Source organism: Hesperophylax consimilis, chromosome 6 (assembly GCF_061612785.1).
Source record: "Hesperophylax consimilis isolate HC1 chromosome 6, BYU_Hcon_1.0, whole genome shotgun sequence".
Lineage (NCBI taxonomy): Eukaryota > Metazoa > Arthropoda > Insecta > Trichoptera > Limnephilidae > Hesperophylax > Hesperophylax consimilis.
The window spans coordinates 2045817-2063173 of NC_142841.1; the positions used below are offsets into that span (position 1 = coordinate 2045817).

General features: G+C 33.9%; 1 protein-coding gene across 1 annotated transcript in view; it reads left to right on the forward strand.

The window, feature by feature from the left end:
* The first annotated feature begins 1252 nt into the window (after positions 1–1252).
* Positions 1253–17357, forward strand: part of Csgalnact (Chondroitin sulfate N-acetylgalactosaminyltransferase) — a 315839-nt gene continuing 299734 nt past the window's right edge. Inside the window, exons 1-2 of the mRNA XM_089632739.1 lie at positions 1253–1462; positions 2406–2512. The gene's annotated coding sequence lies outside the window, so the exon portion shown is untranslated. The remainder of the gene's footprint in view (positions 1463–2405; positions 2513–17357) is intronic.

Genomic DNA, 17357 nt, shown 5'->3' on the forward strand with positions numbered 1-17357 from the left:
AATTGCGAAATTTCCATAAAGAGTAACAGGAGTTTGATTTTAATTTAGTTTTGCCAAAAAAAATATAGTAAAAAAATATATTTTTGCTTATTTGTACTAGCTTACCGGTTTGTTGGAATCGCAGGGTTTTGCACAACACTCGCGAGAGTCCAACTTCGAATACAGGTATATCCGTAGGTTTGAAAAAAAAATTATCATTGCCAAATAATTCTGGACACTTTGCTTACAGGCTAATTTTGATCACAGGGAAGCGCTAACTGGAAAACGAAATAGAGGAAAGATGATCATACCTTGTGTCCTTGGGTTTCTCACAATCTATCTTATTAAATAAAACTCCGGCTTTAAAATACATGAACTTTCAATATGATCGATTGACAATGGGTTTGGATATGTTAATTAACACGCAATTGGAATAATATGAACCCGGACCTTGAGGTTCCCACCTTATGTATTTTCCCCTCGGTCTCTACAATACTCGACAATTATCGCCATATTTGGGTAACCTAATAGACTAATCTAGTACCATCTACATATAGGTGAGCGTATATATTAATATCAAGGATATCACATTTTTTAAACATAGACGACTGGTACGATTACAGGTCCGAGGAAGGCACTATTGCAAGTAACCACTTTTTTAATCAAATGAATAAATTATTCACATAAATTATTTAATCAAGTTAATTGTATGCTGTGTTCGTATAAGTTAAGCAATAAATTTATAATATAGGATAATCCGTAAAAAGATAATGCGAGTTAAACACAGCCAAAAAGCTCCGTTGAGCAACCTTTATTTAGACCTCAGTCAATTATTAATGCCAAGGTATGTTCATTATCAATTCATTCCAAAACAAACCGTCTTTACCCAAACGACGCATGCGCTAGAAACAGCTGACGGCTTACCATTTCAGACATCCCTTATCAAAACAGGCTTTTCAAACCCTTATTTTATAAGACATGCATTCATTGTCAGAGAAATCGATGAAACTAATACGTCTCATAATGAAAACAATCGAATTTTCTGTTTATTTAGGTTACTTCTATCTTTGAAAGCTTCAGAAAAATTATTCTGATAAGTGGGTTTTGCGATTTTCTTGGGCATGCGCAGTGATCACTTGTCCCCATATGAAAATGTATACTTCCAAGCGCTGAAATTTATCTGCCATTCGGAAAAGTATCGCCGCGGTGGACGCACGTGTTTTCAGCAAATAATAAACAACCTGAAACGGCGTGTTTTTGTTTTCATAAAATATGTTCCCGGTGCGGGATGATTTGTGATTGTAAAGTCACTTGAACAGTGTCCATTTGTGGTTAAACCTACGCCAAAAGTCAAGGTTAAAGTAAAGTGTTGTTAAATTGACGTTTTGATCCAACACGATCTGTTAATATGGGTCAAGCGTTTGGTTTTGAATTTTAGACGGAAACGTATGTTGCGGACAAATTGCTGAAAGATATAAAAGAAGTTGGTTTAATTTTGTTTTGATTTATTCTTTCATGACTAATAACATATTTTTTATTGCGAAAATATTTACGTTTTCAAGAAGTATTTGCATTGAGCAAAACATGTTATTGTTAGAGAATAGCCCAGTATTTTATTTGCCAAAAACATGCTGTTATTAAAAAAGTAGTAGTTCGAGAAATTCCGATTAGAGTTTCCTTTGACGTTCAACTGACATATTTCAATTTGGAATGTTTACATTTCGGCTTGACATAAATGTATTTACATTACCCAAATGTATAAGGTTAATTTATATTGCGTTCTATGTATTATATATCTCATTCAATCACACACTTACATTTTTTATATCAAATTAAACCAATCACTTTGCATAATTCACAAATTAATTAATTAATATTGTTGTCCGAACTTTGCCAGGGAAGTAAATAATCAACTTTGAACTTTTGCCTCCTTCTTACGTTTTTGTCTCACTTACTCTCATTTGCATATATTCCATTCAACAACAAACATAAATACTGCAAAAAAAGATTTTATTTAAAGTTGTACCAGATGACCTTACACTTGCACTAAAAAACCTTCACTAATACACGCGTACGTTGTGTGAGTTGACTAACTGAAGGGGTGACAAATTTAAATTTTATGTGTCACTATTACTACTCTAAAAAAATCCATTAAAATTAGTACGTGACGTTAATAATTACACGTTACAAGGTCGTCAGCTTTTTCATTTCAGGACCTCAAAGCAAAAGTTTAGATCGCTTTGGTTTGTAATTTGACATTTTTTTAATTCAGTTTTGGCTATATGTAGACGATAGCATTTGTATTTTGCACGTGTTAATTGAAAAATGGGGTTTTTATTTCATGTCATCATTTAAAAGTCAGATCAGAAAGCTTTATGCAAAAAAACATTTTTTTAAATGTTTTTTTATGGAATATTTTATTACAGCTAGGTAATTAAAGTGATAAATGTAAAGTAATGATACAGAGTGCCCCAAAACCTTCCCAAAGGAGTGGAGCTGCGGCATAGTATGGCCCTCTTTCCATTTGAATAAGGTAAGTGACATTTTTATACAAATCTTGACATTTATGGCTTAAAAATGCAAATTCCACCAGTGAATGGTTCCCCGCGTGACTCCCTGTAATCCCCCCAAAGTAATGTTTTGGGAATGATATGGGTTATATTATTATTCTAATTTATTATGCTTCTTCACATTGTGCTTTTTTATTTTATACAACCGCTTGATGATAGAATTGAACCGGGATTATTATATATTATTATATGAGTATTTTTATAAACGAAGGATATTAAATATTATATGAAAATAAAATACTTTGTATACACCACTTTTAATCAATAATAATTTACAATGCCAATGGCTTCTTCGTCAGAATAATTAAAATGAATTAATTTTGTTAATTTTCACTATCCTGACGAAGAAGCCATTGGCTTTGAAACACATAGATTATTATTGATTAAAAGTGGTGTATAAAAGTAATTTGTTTTCATGTAATTTAAATGACGCCACAAAGCAATTTTGCAACTATTGAAGATGATAAATATACGTACAAATATGTATATACAGATTTTTTTAATGATATGCTAAGTTTTTAGGGCAAGATTTATATGAATAGCACAAAGGATAACAAATTATTATAAGAAATAATTTTTCACCTGAAAGGTTCGAGAGAAAAAATGTAATAAGCAATTATTGTTGAATCAAAAATACTAGTACATATTGAATTATTTTGCGGATTTAGAATAAGCCAACGTAGCACAATGATTAGAGCAGTTGACCGGTAGTCAGAAGGCAGCGACTTCAATTCCTGTTGGCGGCATTTATTCTATCTTGGAAGATTTTTTTTCTATTTGTATAATTATTTTTCTGAACGAATAATAATTCGTTATATTAAATATTTTTGGCAGGTAATATCGCTAGCTATTCGTTCTATTGTCGACTCATACCTAATATTTTATTTAAATAATATCTGCGTATTGTAGGTAGGCATCTACTTTAACAAAAACATTAGGATTTACATATTTTTATGTACCTAATATGCATTAAAACGCCGAAAAATATGAAAGTTTGTCAACTTCTACTATTTTACTCTCTTTTTACATGTTGGTTATTATTAGATAAATTTTAACCCAGCAGGCTACAGTCGGGAACAATTCAATAATTGCAGCAGATCTGCGCTTACATCAGGCTACAGTCGGGAACAACTCAATAGTTGCAGCAGATCTGTGCTCACATCAGGCTACAGTCGGAAACAACTCAATAGTTGTAGCAGATCTGTGCTCACATCAGGCTACAGTCAGGAATAATTCAAAAGTTGCAGCAGATCTGCGCTCACATCAGACTACAGTCGGAAATAACTCAATAGTTGCAGTAGATCTGCGCTCACATCAGACTACAGTCGGAAATAACTCAATAGTTGCAGCAGATCTGCTCTCACATCAGGCTACAGTCGGGAACAACTCAATAGTTGCAGTAGATCTGTTTTCACATCAGTCTACAGTCGGAAACAACTCAATAGTTGCAGCAGATCTGCGCTCACATCAGACTACAGTCGGAAATAACTCAATGGTTGCAACAGATCTGCGCTCACATCAGACTACAGTTGGAAACAACTCAATAGTTGTAGCAGATCTGCGCTTACATCAGGGAACAACTCAATAGTTTCAGCAGTAGATCTGTGCTCACATCAGACGACAGTCGGGAACAACTTAATAGTTGCAGTAGATCTCTACTCATATCACGCTTGTAGGTTTCAAAGGCAAGTTGTTACATTTTGATACCATTTTTAAGCCAAGAAATTTAGTCAGTAATGTAAAGTATCGAAATTTTATTCATTTTCCATCGTAACTCTGACACAAAATAACTAACGGTGAAGAATACAATCTACAAACACTGTCATTCTCGATGAAAAAGGTTACAGCATATTACTGCGGTTTTATAATGCAATCTATTAAACATGGGACCTCTTTTGCTCGGGTTCAGATTTCCGTAGATATAAGGATAAGATGAAGGCTTATTCATAGTAGAGATTAGAGATGGCATTTTTTTCGTCACGTAATGTAAGATTTACGTCGAAAACTTATTGAATTAAAGTTTGGAGTGCTTTGTTGAAACAAATTTCGAACAATCTTTCTAGATAAAATAAATAAGGTTGGCTGAATAATTTGTTCAATAAAATGCGAAATCTAATTACAAGGGTCGAAATCTTTGGAAAAGGCCTGATTGGATTGCCAAATTTTTACTTAATTATATTAGAAATTCCAAATGGCCCAAATTTCGGTCATTGATTGCGAAGCTTAAAATGAAAGCTAATTGGGTTTGGGTTCGAACCTAAAATATGGTAAAATTGCTTTTTTGAATCCGTAAAACAACGTAAATGTTGGATTTTTTTAATTTATTTACGTTACAAGTATCTTTAAATACAGAATAAAATATTTTTTACAAAACTTATACCGGGTGAACATGCTAATACAGTGTAAATATGCTAACATGATTACTACATTTTACAACTAAAATTTACAATCAGGCTATAAGAAACAAAATTTTTAACTAACAACTATTTTAAAAAAATTGTAAGATTAGGTTTTTAAAGAATTTTTGTTTGTTTTTTTTTTTAATTATTAATTTTATTTTTTATTAAATAAATAGTTAATACATATCAACAAACAAGTCCTGCTAAGCCAATTGAATTGGCTTGTCAACAGGTGCAGTTGCAGTTGCAGGTTAGTTTCATAGACACTTTTATAAGTTATAATTTACATCTTATATCTACAGAATCAACAATTTTTTTTTACAATTTTTCATACATATTAAAGTAAATATTTTTTTTCCGATAGCCAACTTTTCACCATATATTTAACCTTATACATAGATTTACATTTCTTTATAGTGTCAGGTAATAAATTAAATATCTTCGGTATGTTGTATTCAAACGTTCTCTGTCCGTATTTATTATTAAATTTCGGAACTATTAACCCGTCATTGCGCGTGAATCTAATACTGTATTTATGTTCTAATTTTTCTTTATGCTGCGGGGTTAATATATACTGAATTATGATTTTTCGCCGTAGAATAGCCTTAACAGGTAAAATTTTGGTACTCTGAAACAGCAACGGTGTATTATGTCTCTGTTTAAAAATATTAGGGACGACTAGTAATTTTACAATTTCGTTTTGTACAACTTGGACTTGTTTCAGATTGGTTATACTAGTATTTCCCCATATGGTTAATCCATATCTTATAATAGATTCTGCCATTGACATATAAATTAATTTAAGTGTTTCAATTGATAGGAAAAAAATTAATGTGTACATTCTGCCAGCAATTGATCTGAGTTTTTTACAGGTTTTTTAAATATGTTTGTCCCATTTGAAAAAGCAATCTACTGTAACACCAAGATAGACATATTCTGTAACTAATTCTAAGCTTTCACATTTACAATTAGTCGGGATATTTTTATGGATTTTATATGCATAACTTTGGTTTTTTTAGCATTTATTAATAGTCCTGCATCATGTGACCATTTACAAAGTTGATTAAAGTCAATTTGCATGAGTTCAATTGCAACTTTTAGATCTTTATGTGATATGACCAATTAGTTAGTTCTTCTTGTTTTGTTAGGCTATTAAAACTAGCTGCTACTTCTGCTTAGTGGTTACCTAAGTTGTGTATGCGTGGTATAATATACGAATTGATATTGACATTATTGTTGCAGAGAAATAGATTTTTAGTTAGTGTAACTATTAGGAACATGAAATGAAATCATTTGCAATAATGCCGGGCTCTCAATAAGGGAATAGGAAAAAAATTATAATAATATCTGACTAACGAAGTGTACAAAAAAATTAACCTAGATATATTACAAAAGTCTTTGGCAATTCTTATTGTGAAACCGAGCGTAAGTAGTATCAACTCTATAATCTAAACAAATTCAAATATTATGCATAGTTGCTTTTTTATTTAGTTGATTTCAATTTGAGGGAGGCCTATGTATAAAACGTCAGAAACAGTGGCGTCCACGGGGTTTTAAATCGGGGTGGGCAGTCGGAAAAACAGCGAATTAATTTACATTTCAAAGTGACTTGGTAAGTTTTTAAGATTGGCTAAGCAGTTTAAACCGATATTAATTAGCTTTACAGCCACATTAAAACTATTCAGATTACCGCTTCATTTGTGCAAATTACAAGTCAATTACTGGATAGTAAATAAAATTTATATATTTCAATGAAAGCCAACACAATATGATTGTATCGAAGACATTTATTTCCTAACATGTTTTAAATAAGAAAATGTTTATCAATTTTCCCGTATTTCTACTCATCTGACTCATCTTGATCAGATTTTTATCGCCGTACACGTGTTATGTGGCCTTTGCAAGGTTGAATTACTCGCACGACAAACCGTGGGAAATTAATAATAAATTTTCGGCGGTCTGATGCATTTAAAAATAACCAACCCTATTAACACGTGTAGACATTGTACTATTTTAGCCCAATAAATAGGTAAGCAACTGGTCCAAACAGTCAGTTGTCCGACAAAATTCCTGCAATCTGTGTGTTCATTTGCAAATCCGAGGTACGTAATTATTTCACGAGGAAGCTGGCAATTTACAGTCGATGTCGCTATTTCGTTATTAAAATTGTACTATTTAATTGAGTTACCAACAGATGGCACTAATTGCCACATTTGTGATTTGTACCAAAAGGCACTACCTTTTTCATCGCTAACACAAAGAGTCTTCCATTGAACTCGCACTCGAACATGTACATTGTCGTGTAGAGTACAGTCCTCATTTCAATATGACATGGTTCAATTTAAATACTTGGCTCCTGCTTTTTACACGTTATAGAGGGATTCGCAGGTCTTTTTGAATGTGTAGATTGATTTCTTGCGACAACTAAAAAAAATAAAAGTATTCATATTTCTTCGTGAGTAAGATAGGGAAGGCAGTGCTTAGGTGCCTGTATGGAAGGCACGCCTCTGGCCTGAAAGCTGAAGAAGAAAAAATAAATCTATTCAGATCTATTCAAATTATTTGTTTATTCCTTACTAGCTGAAGTACCCAGCATTTTCTGGGCGGGGGAAACGAGGAAGGGGATGGGTTGGTTTTTAAAAATCTAAGATAGACAGTTACGTTCCTCTTGTTTTGAAGGTCAAGTTTGGAAAATTTAAATAAAGTCGGAATAAAACTGTAGATTTATATTAAAAAATACCCACGAACACCTTTTTTTATATTTCTACACATGTTAAGGGACGTTTCTGATTCAAACGAAATTTTGGTGTCTGAAATTTTTGGTTGTATTTTTTCTCAAAAACAAACCAAAAAACTTTTTTTTCACATCCCGTCACCGCCCACTCAACACATTTCTCGCGGTCGAGCTGGTTCATTTTGTTAATATTAAGCTCTGCGGGTAAATATTTTCTGGCAGAGGATTTCCTGCAATAATATGATTCGACCGTTCATATGGGTAAAATATGTCCTCTGACAAATTCATCATGTTCAGCAGAATTTTTTGTTATTATTGGTAAATACCTTCCTCGCTTATCCACTTGCACGACTCCAGTGCTATTTATTATTTTTTTAAGAATATTGGAGCAAATTTTTCAGAAATATGTTGAACAGAAAGAAAAAACTACCAAAATACTGATGCGTTCGTTGTGGTTGTATGTATTAACTCTGTTGGTTCTGATTATGGCTGTTTTTATAAAGTTTCAAGAATGCGTTAAGAATGCGCTACATTTAAATGCAAATCTTCTGCAAAATAAAGTCCGGCGTTTTCGGGCAGTTATTAATATTCTCGTTATTTTATTATTTTTCCTGCAGCGTTGAGAATCTTTCTTTCTTTTCTATTCATTATTTTTTGTTTCTTTATCAATTTGTTACATTTTTGTGTGTGTTGTCTCTTAACATTATTTTCATATCACAGAATACTGCTTTCAATAATTTTACATATATTTATCAAAAAATTAATTTTTATCGGCGTTAAAGCACGATGACGAAATTATCGAAAATCAAAAATAGTTATGCAGTATTGGCAAACTTTGATTATTCGCCCTTACATCATAACTATTTCATCGACCTAAGTGCGAAATATGGATGAAAATGTGAATATTATTTTATTCGCCTTAAATGTACATCACTTTTTTGATATTCGCCCTTATGATCTCTCAAAAACTCTCACTTCCCATGGAGATATGAATTCACTATATATAGATATGAATTTTAAGATAAGCACATTGGTGGAGCGAATATACATATTTCATAAACAAAAGATTTTCGTAAAAATGGTTGGTTAAAATGATATCGTGCACATCGTCGTTTTCTAGGGAGTGGGAATCTACCTCAAGTGCGATTGTCGCATTAGGTCCCGCCGCAGTGGCTGCAAGACGAGAGTTTTTCAGTTTTTGGAGAGCTGCGTCCTGTGTAGGAGGTAACCTGGCAAGATTGAAGCTCGTTTTCTCTGCGGCCCTAGCAAATGGGCGATACCGCAGCTCATCAAGGTTCTGAATATCAGGATTGCCACCATACAATGCAACTATTATCCGCTCTCCTGACGCTGATATCTATCTATTCAGGTGTATCTGTTGCGTATCCATCTGTTGCGTATCCATCTAAAACTACCACCACCTTTGAGCCGTAATGAGCAGTAATATACTGAGTGTACCTGTCAGCCATCGAACTAAATGATGAGCTTTGAATTCACACAACTTTGTTAATTACATGGCCTCCATCCACCACTTAAAATTTCGTTAATCCTTGTCGTTATCACTTCTCATCTAAGTTCATAGGTTAGAATTCTGAGTATAACGAGGATTTGTGCCCTTTCTCAATCCCTCTTCGGTGAAAAGTGACATTGGGGTTGGTTACAGCTCGTATATGAAGAAATCTCTCAATTTTTTATCCGACTGTTTTAGGGCACACAACCTGTGAATGAGGGTTAGAGGATTGACAGTGACCTTTCTATCATCAACAACAATAGTTCTTACAGCTGAAGAAAGAGACTGTTTTTAAGTTTGAATTTCACTTCTTGGAAGTTACCAATTGCTGCTAGTATTGATTCTCTTCCAATCTGTAGAACCTTTTGGCTATTGGCAGTAGATTCTTTAACTTGTCTACTACTGATGAATCGTGAAAAAGTGAAATCCGTTTTGGGAAACTGAGGGTGTTGCGACGCAAACCTATGTGCCAGACGCAAACTGGTGTTCAACGAAGGGCCTGACGTTGAGGAGGAGGGAGTGGTGCGGAGAGATAGAGGGAGGGGGTGGTAGGGAAAGATAGTAGTCGGCCACTTAACCTGCAGCTTTCTACAATAATAAAGATGCCAGATTGATTGATTGAAGCAAAATTGTCAAATTCCCGTAGAACAACAAAATGTTGCAAAAAAGTTTCCGAGTTCTAAAAAATTGATAAATTTGAAAAGCTGTATTTGGAAACTATTGGGTATATATAAACTTACTTAATTGTTATAATCGTAAACTAGTCCTTCAGGGTTAAAATTTCCAAAAACTGTAGGAAAGTAGAAAATTTCGTTTTTTTTTTAAACTTACTTGATTGTTATAATCGTAAACTAGTCCTTCAGGGTTAAACTTGCCAAAAACTGTAGAAAAGTAGAAACTTTTGTCGTTTTTTGATTTTTGACAATGTTGCGCTCGGTGGTCGAAGTCAGAAACATGGATTATTTAATGAGCATAAACAATTATAACAACAACATCATAAACAATTCGGCAAAAAATCAAAACATAACAGATCTGACGCAAGGTACCCGCCCCCTCTTTCAAGCGACAAGATTTATGGACTACAAATAGGAATCCTGTGTTTTGTTCTACCGGTATTTCACAGATCGGCTTTAGGTGGTCAATTTTGTTGTTTCCTGTTTCTTTTGTGTAATTTTTTTGACAATTTTATTTATTTTAGCCATTTGTACATCCAAGTTTTACAAATGTCTAATTTATTATGACTTATATTCATACATTATAACGTTTTTATTAGTTATTTAATTTTGGTTGCCTAATTTCATTACACGTTCTGTTGTTATTTCTGTGAATGTCCTTGTTGTATATAATTGTATTTGATAGTATTATGTATATTAGTGATAGGTTGTTTATTATTTTAGGTATATAAACGTCAGTTTCTGTTTTTTCGATAGCCTATTTAGTTCCTTTAACGTTTGGGTTACTTTCTAAAATCTATTTCGCCTTATTATTCTCATTGCTCTTGGAGAATGTACTGATTTTGTTCTCTGTCACTTCCCAAGAAAATAATAGTTGTGCGGCAGATAAAATGTGGAGCAATAATGGAGTTGTATAATACATTGTGATGGTTTATCTGGATTTTTTTAATTTATTCTTGAGTTTTGACTCCACAACTAACTGAGTTTTTTCTAACTCAGGATCTTAGTTTTTTCCGCATTCGCGTATCGTGGTAAGTATTCCAAGTCGGAAAGTTGGTTGAGCTGATCGATTAAGACCTAATTGCTAAAAGCCTGATAGCGTACTGACGTACTCCGCGTGGAGAGTTGCTCTCACCATAATGAGAAAACTTTTATACAGTTCCATTTACCAAATTACGTTGCATGCTGCCAATATTGCCGATGTACGGGCGCCTTTTCAAACTTTACTGATCACGATAAAAATGGTTTGCGAAATTGATAAAAAAATGTTTACGTCAATGCTTATTTATATTTTACCTATTTAACCGGCACGTTATTGTTACCGCGCGTATAGATAGTGCAGTGAGTGAAGCGGATACCAAATTAAGTGGGCCTCCAACTATAAATTATGCCGCTATTTAAGGGGCCGAAGAACGATAGGTCTCCCGGCCAAGGAGAATCGATGAATATCGGGGAACAATTAAGGAAATTAGACCCTTGTGGGGCTTGGCAACAGTCGGAAAAAAGAGTCAAATGTATTGCAAGAGCTGACTTTAGCATTTGAATGAAATTTGTATTGTTCTCAATGTACTACCTACCTAACTCTCCGGCAAAGTTATGTGGTGCTTTTGTGCAGTCGAAAGGCTATTTAAAAATAAAATAAAACTTAAAAATACATAAATTTTGCATCGAGTCGATACTGTGTAACCTTTCGTATGTCAACCGTATGTCAATTTTCTGACCTGGAAAATCGTGAAAATAGAATGTTGAATGAAATTATCGTTATTCATGCGTATCACCTAACCCAAGTTTGCCGTGCAACAAATGAAGCATTTGCAATATTACACAATAAGATGTTCTGGTACTTTGCCAGTTTAGTGTTCAACCGAGACACTTAACCATGCACTGAAGAGGGGGATCCTTACTCCTTGTCCTTAAGTTTAATGATTTATTTTATTACCTTTGGCAAGTCTCAACGCAGCGGAGACGGAAATAGGTTAATAGCATTGACATTTTAAAGGTGGAAAGTGGAAATGATTTCCTTTACAAAGTATTATTATTTTTCTTGCTTTGTTATTTAATTATAATTCATAGAGCTTAAATGTCAGCGAAATGTCGATTTTGCTTTCTTGCAGGAATTATATGTAAGATCAATTTATTATTTAGTAAATTGTTAATTTAGCATTTGAGTTTAGCCATAATTGGAAATGATTTTGACTAACAAATCAAACGGTAACACTGTATTTATCTATTTTCCGTGGTCGAGGTGTAAAGCCCTCGACTAGCAAGTCGAAGGTCACGGGTTCAAATCCCAGCGGGCGTAAATAAATTTTATTTGACTAAATTAGTAATTTAAAAAAAATGCAATTTTCATTATGTTAGAGCTTAGCTTTCGAGAATTTTTAATATTTATACTTTAGTTTATGTGAATACCGCACAAGAGTCCCAACTGCTCCACACCGTCCGAAGCCATTGATATTATGGCATCCTCAATTGGGGTATGTTGTGAAGGTGAAGGTAGTGTGGAGGGGAGAAGACGAGAAAAAAGAAGGTGGAGAAATACTAAACACGACTAAATTAATTTCAAGCAAAATTTAGATTCTTAATTGTGGTCTTACATCAGGGTGATACTGAGGGTATCTGCAACAATGGAACGTGCCGCAAATATTCCAAATATTAGTTTTTAAGAATAATGTGTGTAAGTCCACCGTCACAACACAAGCAACATTTTCAGCTTACTGTGGTGGTAGTAAGAGATTTTCAAATATTGTCAGGTTATTCGTAACCCGGGAATGTTTGTCTTTCTTTAAAAAAAAAAAAAACAAATTAATCAACTAAAATTTAATTGCGCACGCCAAAATATGAACCCGCGACCTCCGAATTGCTATTCGACCACGGAGGCCGTCAAACTTGATTTACTGTAACCAGTGATTCCTGATATTGTCGGGAATAAAAATTGTAAATGGAATTTGGATCTCCGGTGACATTTTGTTGTTGTTTTTTTATGAATCATTAATTTTCCAAATACGAAAATTCAGATTTAAGCACACGTTATGGTAGCACGCGTTATGATAGCACTCTCAAAACTAAATGTCAGTTCGACGTTCTCTAAAATTTAAAGTTGAATTAAATTATGATAGTAAATAAAAAATATGACGTATGTTTTTTCGGTAAGCAGTTATATATTAATATCTAATACATAACACATACGTCGGCGTCGCACCCTTTTCGTATCTCCTCACACATAGATTTACACACGTACGCCTCAGGGATCTAATGTAGAAATGCGGTCTTTTAATAATATTAACATTACGCGTGAACCCTTCGGCCATATCAGATAGGCCAAAGTACAATCGTGTAGGCTAACCAACAATGGTTACATATAAACATGTAGGTTTCCCATGTGGTGTGGAGGGGTGGGGGAGGGGGAGGTGGCGATACCGCCAAGCAGGGGTCAGTCGGGCGGTCTTTCGGACCCCACTTCCCCAGTCCCTTATCCCCCAGACCCGCGGGTCCTTCATTCGCCTATCCCTGAGCCCTGAGGACCGCTACAACTAATGACCCAAAGGGTTTGTTAGGATAATGACCCTGCGTTGTTTTAGTAGGCCGGGGGTAATCGATCCGAGCCGCTGCTCGCTTTATCAAATAAATATAAAATTATACACTCTACTACCAGGAATTCTTTTATTTAAATATCGCGCGCCATGTATTATTCTCCTGGCACTCCTCTCTCGGTCCATCCACTTGTCATGCCCAAACTCTTTAAAAGTCCCATTCCTAACCTTGTTAATTTGTTTTTAAATAATTTTTGCATGAAAGGTAATTCATCCATGTACTTTTAATTTTATATTTACAGGATTAATTTACTATTTTAAAATTCTCTTCGATTGGAAATTAGGTATTAAAGAGTATTAATGTTATGGTATCTTGAACAAGTTGTGGTTATGACCATATATATTGACAGAGGCGGATTTGCCCTTAGGCCTATGTAGGCCCGGGCCTAGGGCGGCCAGATATTAGGGGCGGCCAATCGTGACAAAAAAGTCACAGATGATAACAAGAAATTACTTCCTAAGTACCTACCGCCCGCCAAGACCTGGACAAATCTCGCCCCATGAACCATGAATAATAATGGCAGGAAAATTAAAACGGTTTTGACCCTAGGAACTTACTGAAAAGTTTGGATACTCCTGGTCAATATGATGGGTACTGATATAGGGGGCGGCTACATGGTCTGGGGCCTAGGGCGGCCAAGACTGCAAATCCGCCTCTGTATATTGATGTTATGGTATCTTGAACAAGTTGTGGTGATGACCATATATATTAATGTTATGGTATCTTGAACAAGTTGTGGTGATGACCATATATATTGCCCTTTGTTGTATTCGGATAGTCCCTGATTTGATGTACATGTGTATTTATAGGTATATATACACATACGCCTCAGTGATCTTATTTCTATTTTATTCAGTACGCGTTATTCCTCCATCCACCAGTTCTATGTTTCTGTCATCTATATTTAGGTAATCTAAGATCTTTTCGTTATATTGTTCGTCACGCTCACTTGGGGCTTGCATTTCTGTTAAAAAATGTTCTCCCGAAACGTGCCTTGAGTAAAAATATGTTTCACTTCGGATAAAAAACTGTAGACTAGCTTAAATACTTTAAAAAATATGTTTTCTATTTACCGTAAAATGGGGTAGCTTTTATTTATTTTTAATTTCAACTTAATTTTCAAATAAATAACTATTAATTAATTATTATTTTAACTATTAATTAATTTTCAAATAAATAACTAAAAAAAAAACGTGCGGGAAAATATTTTGTCATAATTATTGTACGTATACACGTTAAATCTATAGATATACAATATAATAATAAACATTTTTATGTACCTATTTGTGTTTAGGGAGTAAAAAAAAACACACGATGATCAAAGACGCCTTTCGAAGTGGGGTGATTTTATAAACTTATTTCAATGAAGTCAGTTATATTTATTTCTCAATTTATACATTGCACAGTGCCCTTGAGGTGATTTTCCAGAAAAATAGCGCTATATAAATCAGCCAAATATTATTATTATAAGCTAATTCGAAAAATCAAATAAATGTGAGATAATATATGTTATAAAATATTCGAGTGCATTAATTAATTTTTCTTTAAATTTCGCCTCAATACAGGTTCATATAGTGAGGCGAACCTTTATTGTAAACTGTATTATGTCCAACTTAAATATACCTACTCTTATTGTATATTTATTTCTGTGCCATATACATTTATAGTATATAACCTTGAATCATAAGCATTGTTTTTATTCCGATTTTATTATGATAAATCAATAAATATTCCGGTAATTATAAAATTATACATATACATTGATAGATACTGATAGTCTTTTCAATGAAGGTATTATAATCTTATTACAATAAAATCAATATATAGATGCTTACATTTAATTTCTCTACGAAAATATTAAAAAAATACAATTTACCAAAGAAATGTTATATTTACCTAATTTGACACTTATTTTCGAAGAATTAGTATTATCGAGAACTACCTAATGCAGTTATCCGCGATGGCCAAAGTCGCCCCCCGATTCAAAAGTCACCACATATTATTATTATTTTCATTCAATATTTAAACTGCATTCAGCACACGTTTTAAATTTTATTTCTCAGTTTCTTTCCTTTCTGTGGTATCAGAATTCCTCCAAAAATAGCTACTTACAAATAAAAAAAGGTGCCCTACGTGGGTCCAATATTCCAAAATAGGTATAAATAGTATTATATTGATTTATTTGTGGGTTTTATGCCGTGTCGTTCAACGTTTCCGATAACATTATATTGTACATCGTTAGGGCAGATTTGTAATTCTGAGATTGTGGTGAAGTGTGTACTTATGTTTGTAGATGTGATATTATATAATATTGAACTTAGCCCCGTAATTCTTGGTATCTGGTAATTGACGGCTACACGAAAACTAAACGCAGAAAACTATAACAATTTATAATGTATCCCAGCTCTTAGACGACTGAAGTTATTAACATAGTATCACATTTGTTTACCTAAGCACACATTTCACAACAACCTACGATTACACTTTTGCCCTGATGATGGACACTACGAAATGCTATCCGAAACTTTGGCTAAAGAAGGAGGTAGAGCAATGCGGTATAATAAATGCACAAAAATAAATGATGATATTACTTTTAACCCTAAAAATCTCAAATTAGTTATAAATAGTTTCGTACGGTATGAACCAACCAGATAAGCGCTAAATTGAAATACCGCTTAAATTCATCATAAATCAGAGAAAGAATGCACATACATTCCCGATGACACAATCACAGGCGCGGATCGCTATGAATGCTTTAGATTCCCAGCGAAATTTGATATCCTGTTAGGCCTGCCGTTTTGTGCAATGGGGTATTTTCCGAGGGTGCTTTTCAGAAGCAAAATAAATAAAAACTTTACAACGCCGACGGATTCCGTTGAATAAACACTTTGGTAACAGATTGTTCGGCACTCACGTGAAAATATTGGTTTTTTCTCATAAGAGAGAATGAATTCACGTTTGAGATAACAATCCAGCATCAGTTGAGCGCATCGGACGTTGATTTTATATGAGATTACTCCGAGGGAGCGATTCCATCCAATAGAGGATTACTAGCTCCGGTGGTTCTTTGAAATAGTAACTATTAAATACGGAGTAAATCATTTTATCGGATGAGAATGTTATCTCTGTTCAGTTTTAATTTAGAAAATAATAACAAAAAAATAAAAGATTTTTCATTGCGCTTTCTACATATTGAAATAAATAACACTTCTATCCCGTGGCTTTCTATGGTATCTTAACTAATATTATGGAATAAAATACTATGTTTACAACAGTAGCGGTGGGTTAAATCTGTAAGCAGAATTCTTAAAAAAATATTGCAAAAACACACAAAAAATTTATTTCATTATAAATTTTTATTTATTTGCGTACCGTACAAGAGTCCCAACTACTCCCATCCGTCTGAAGGCTGTGAGACTACGGCATCCACAATTAGGGTGTGTTGTGTCGCGGAAGGTAGCAAGAAAGGTAAGTATATGGATTAGGGGAAGGTAGGAAAGTACCTGGTTATTCAGATCTGGTCTCTAAGCACGGTTAGAGTCATTTCAAGAAACTTTTTAAATCTAAATGGTACTATTTCGTCAGAATGATATTTGAAGAATCTACTACAGTGAAAATATATTATTTTACATAAATAAAACAAAAATAATCTAACGAAATTTACTTGCGCATGCCGGGATATGAACCCGGGACTTCCGCATTCCTATAGGCAAGGATCGTAACCACTCCACCATGGAGGTTACGCTAGCAGTGTACTTATGTTATAAAGGATATACAAGAACAGATTCAGAATTTTAGATACTCTCAGTATCACCCTGGTGATAAACCACCAATCGTAAACGAAACATTAGACATAGAATTAGCCGTAACCAAACCGGAATAGCCAGGTACTTCCCA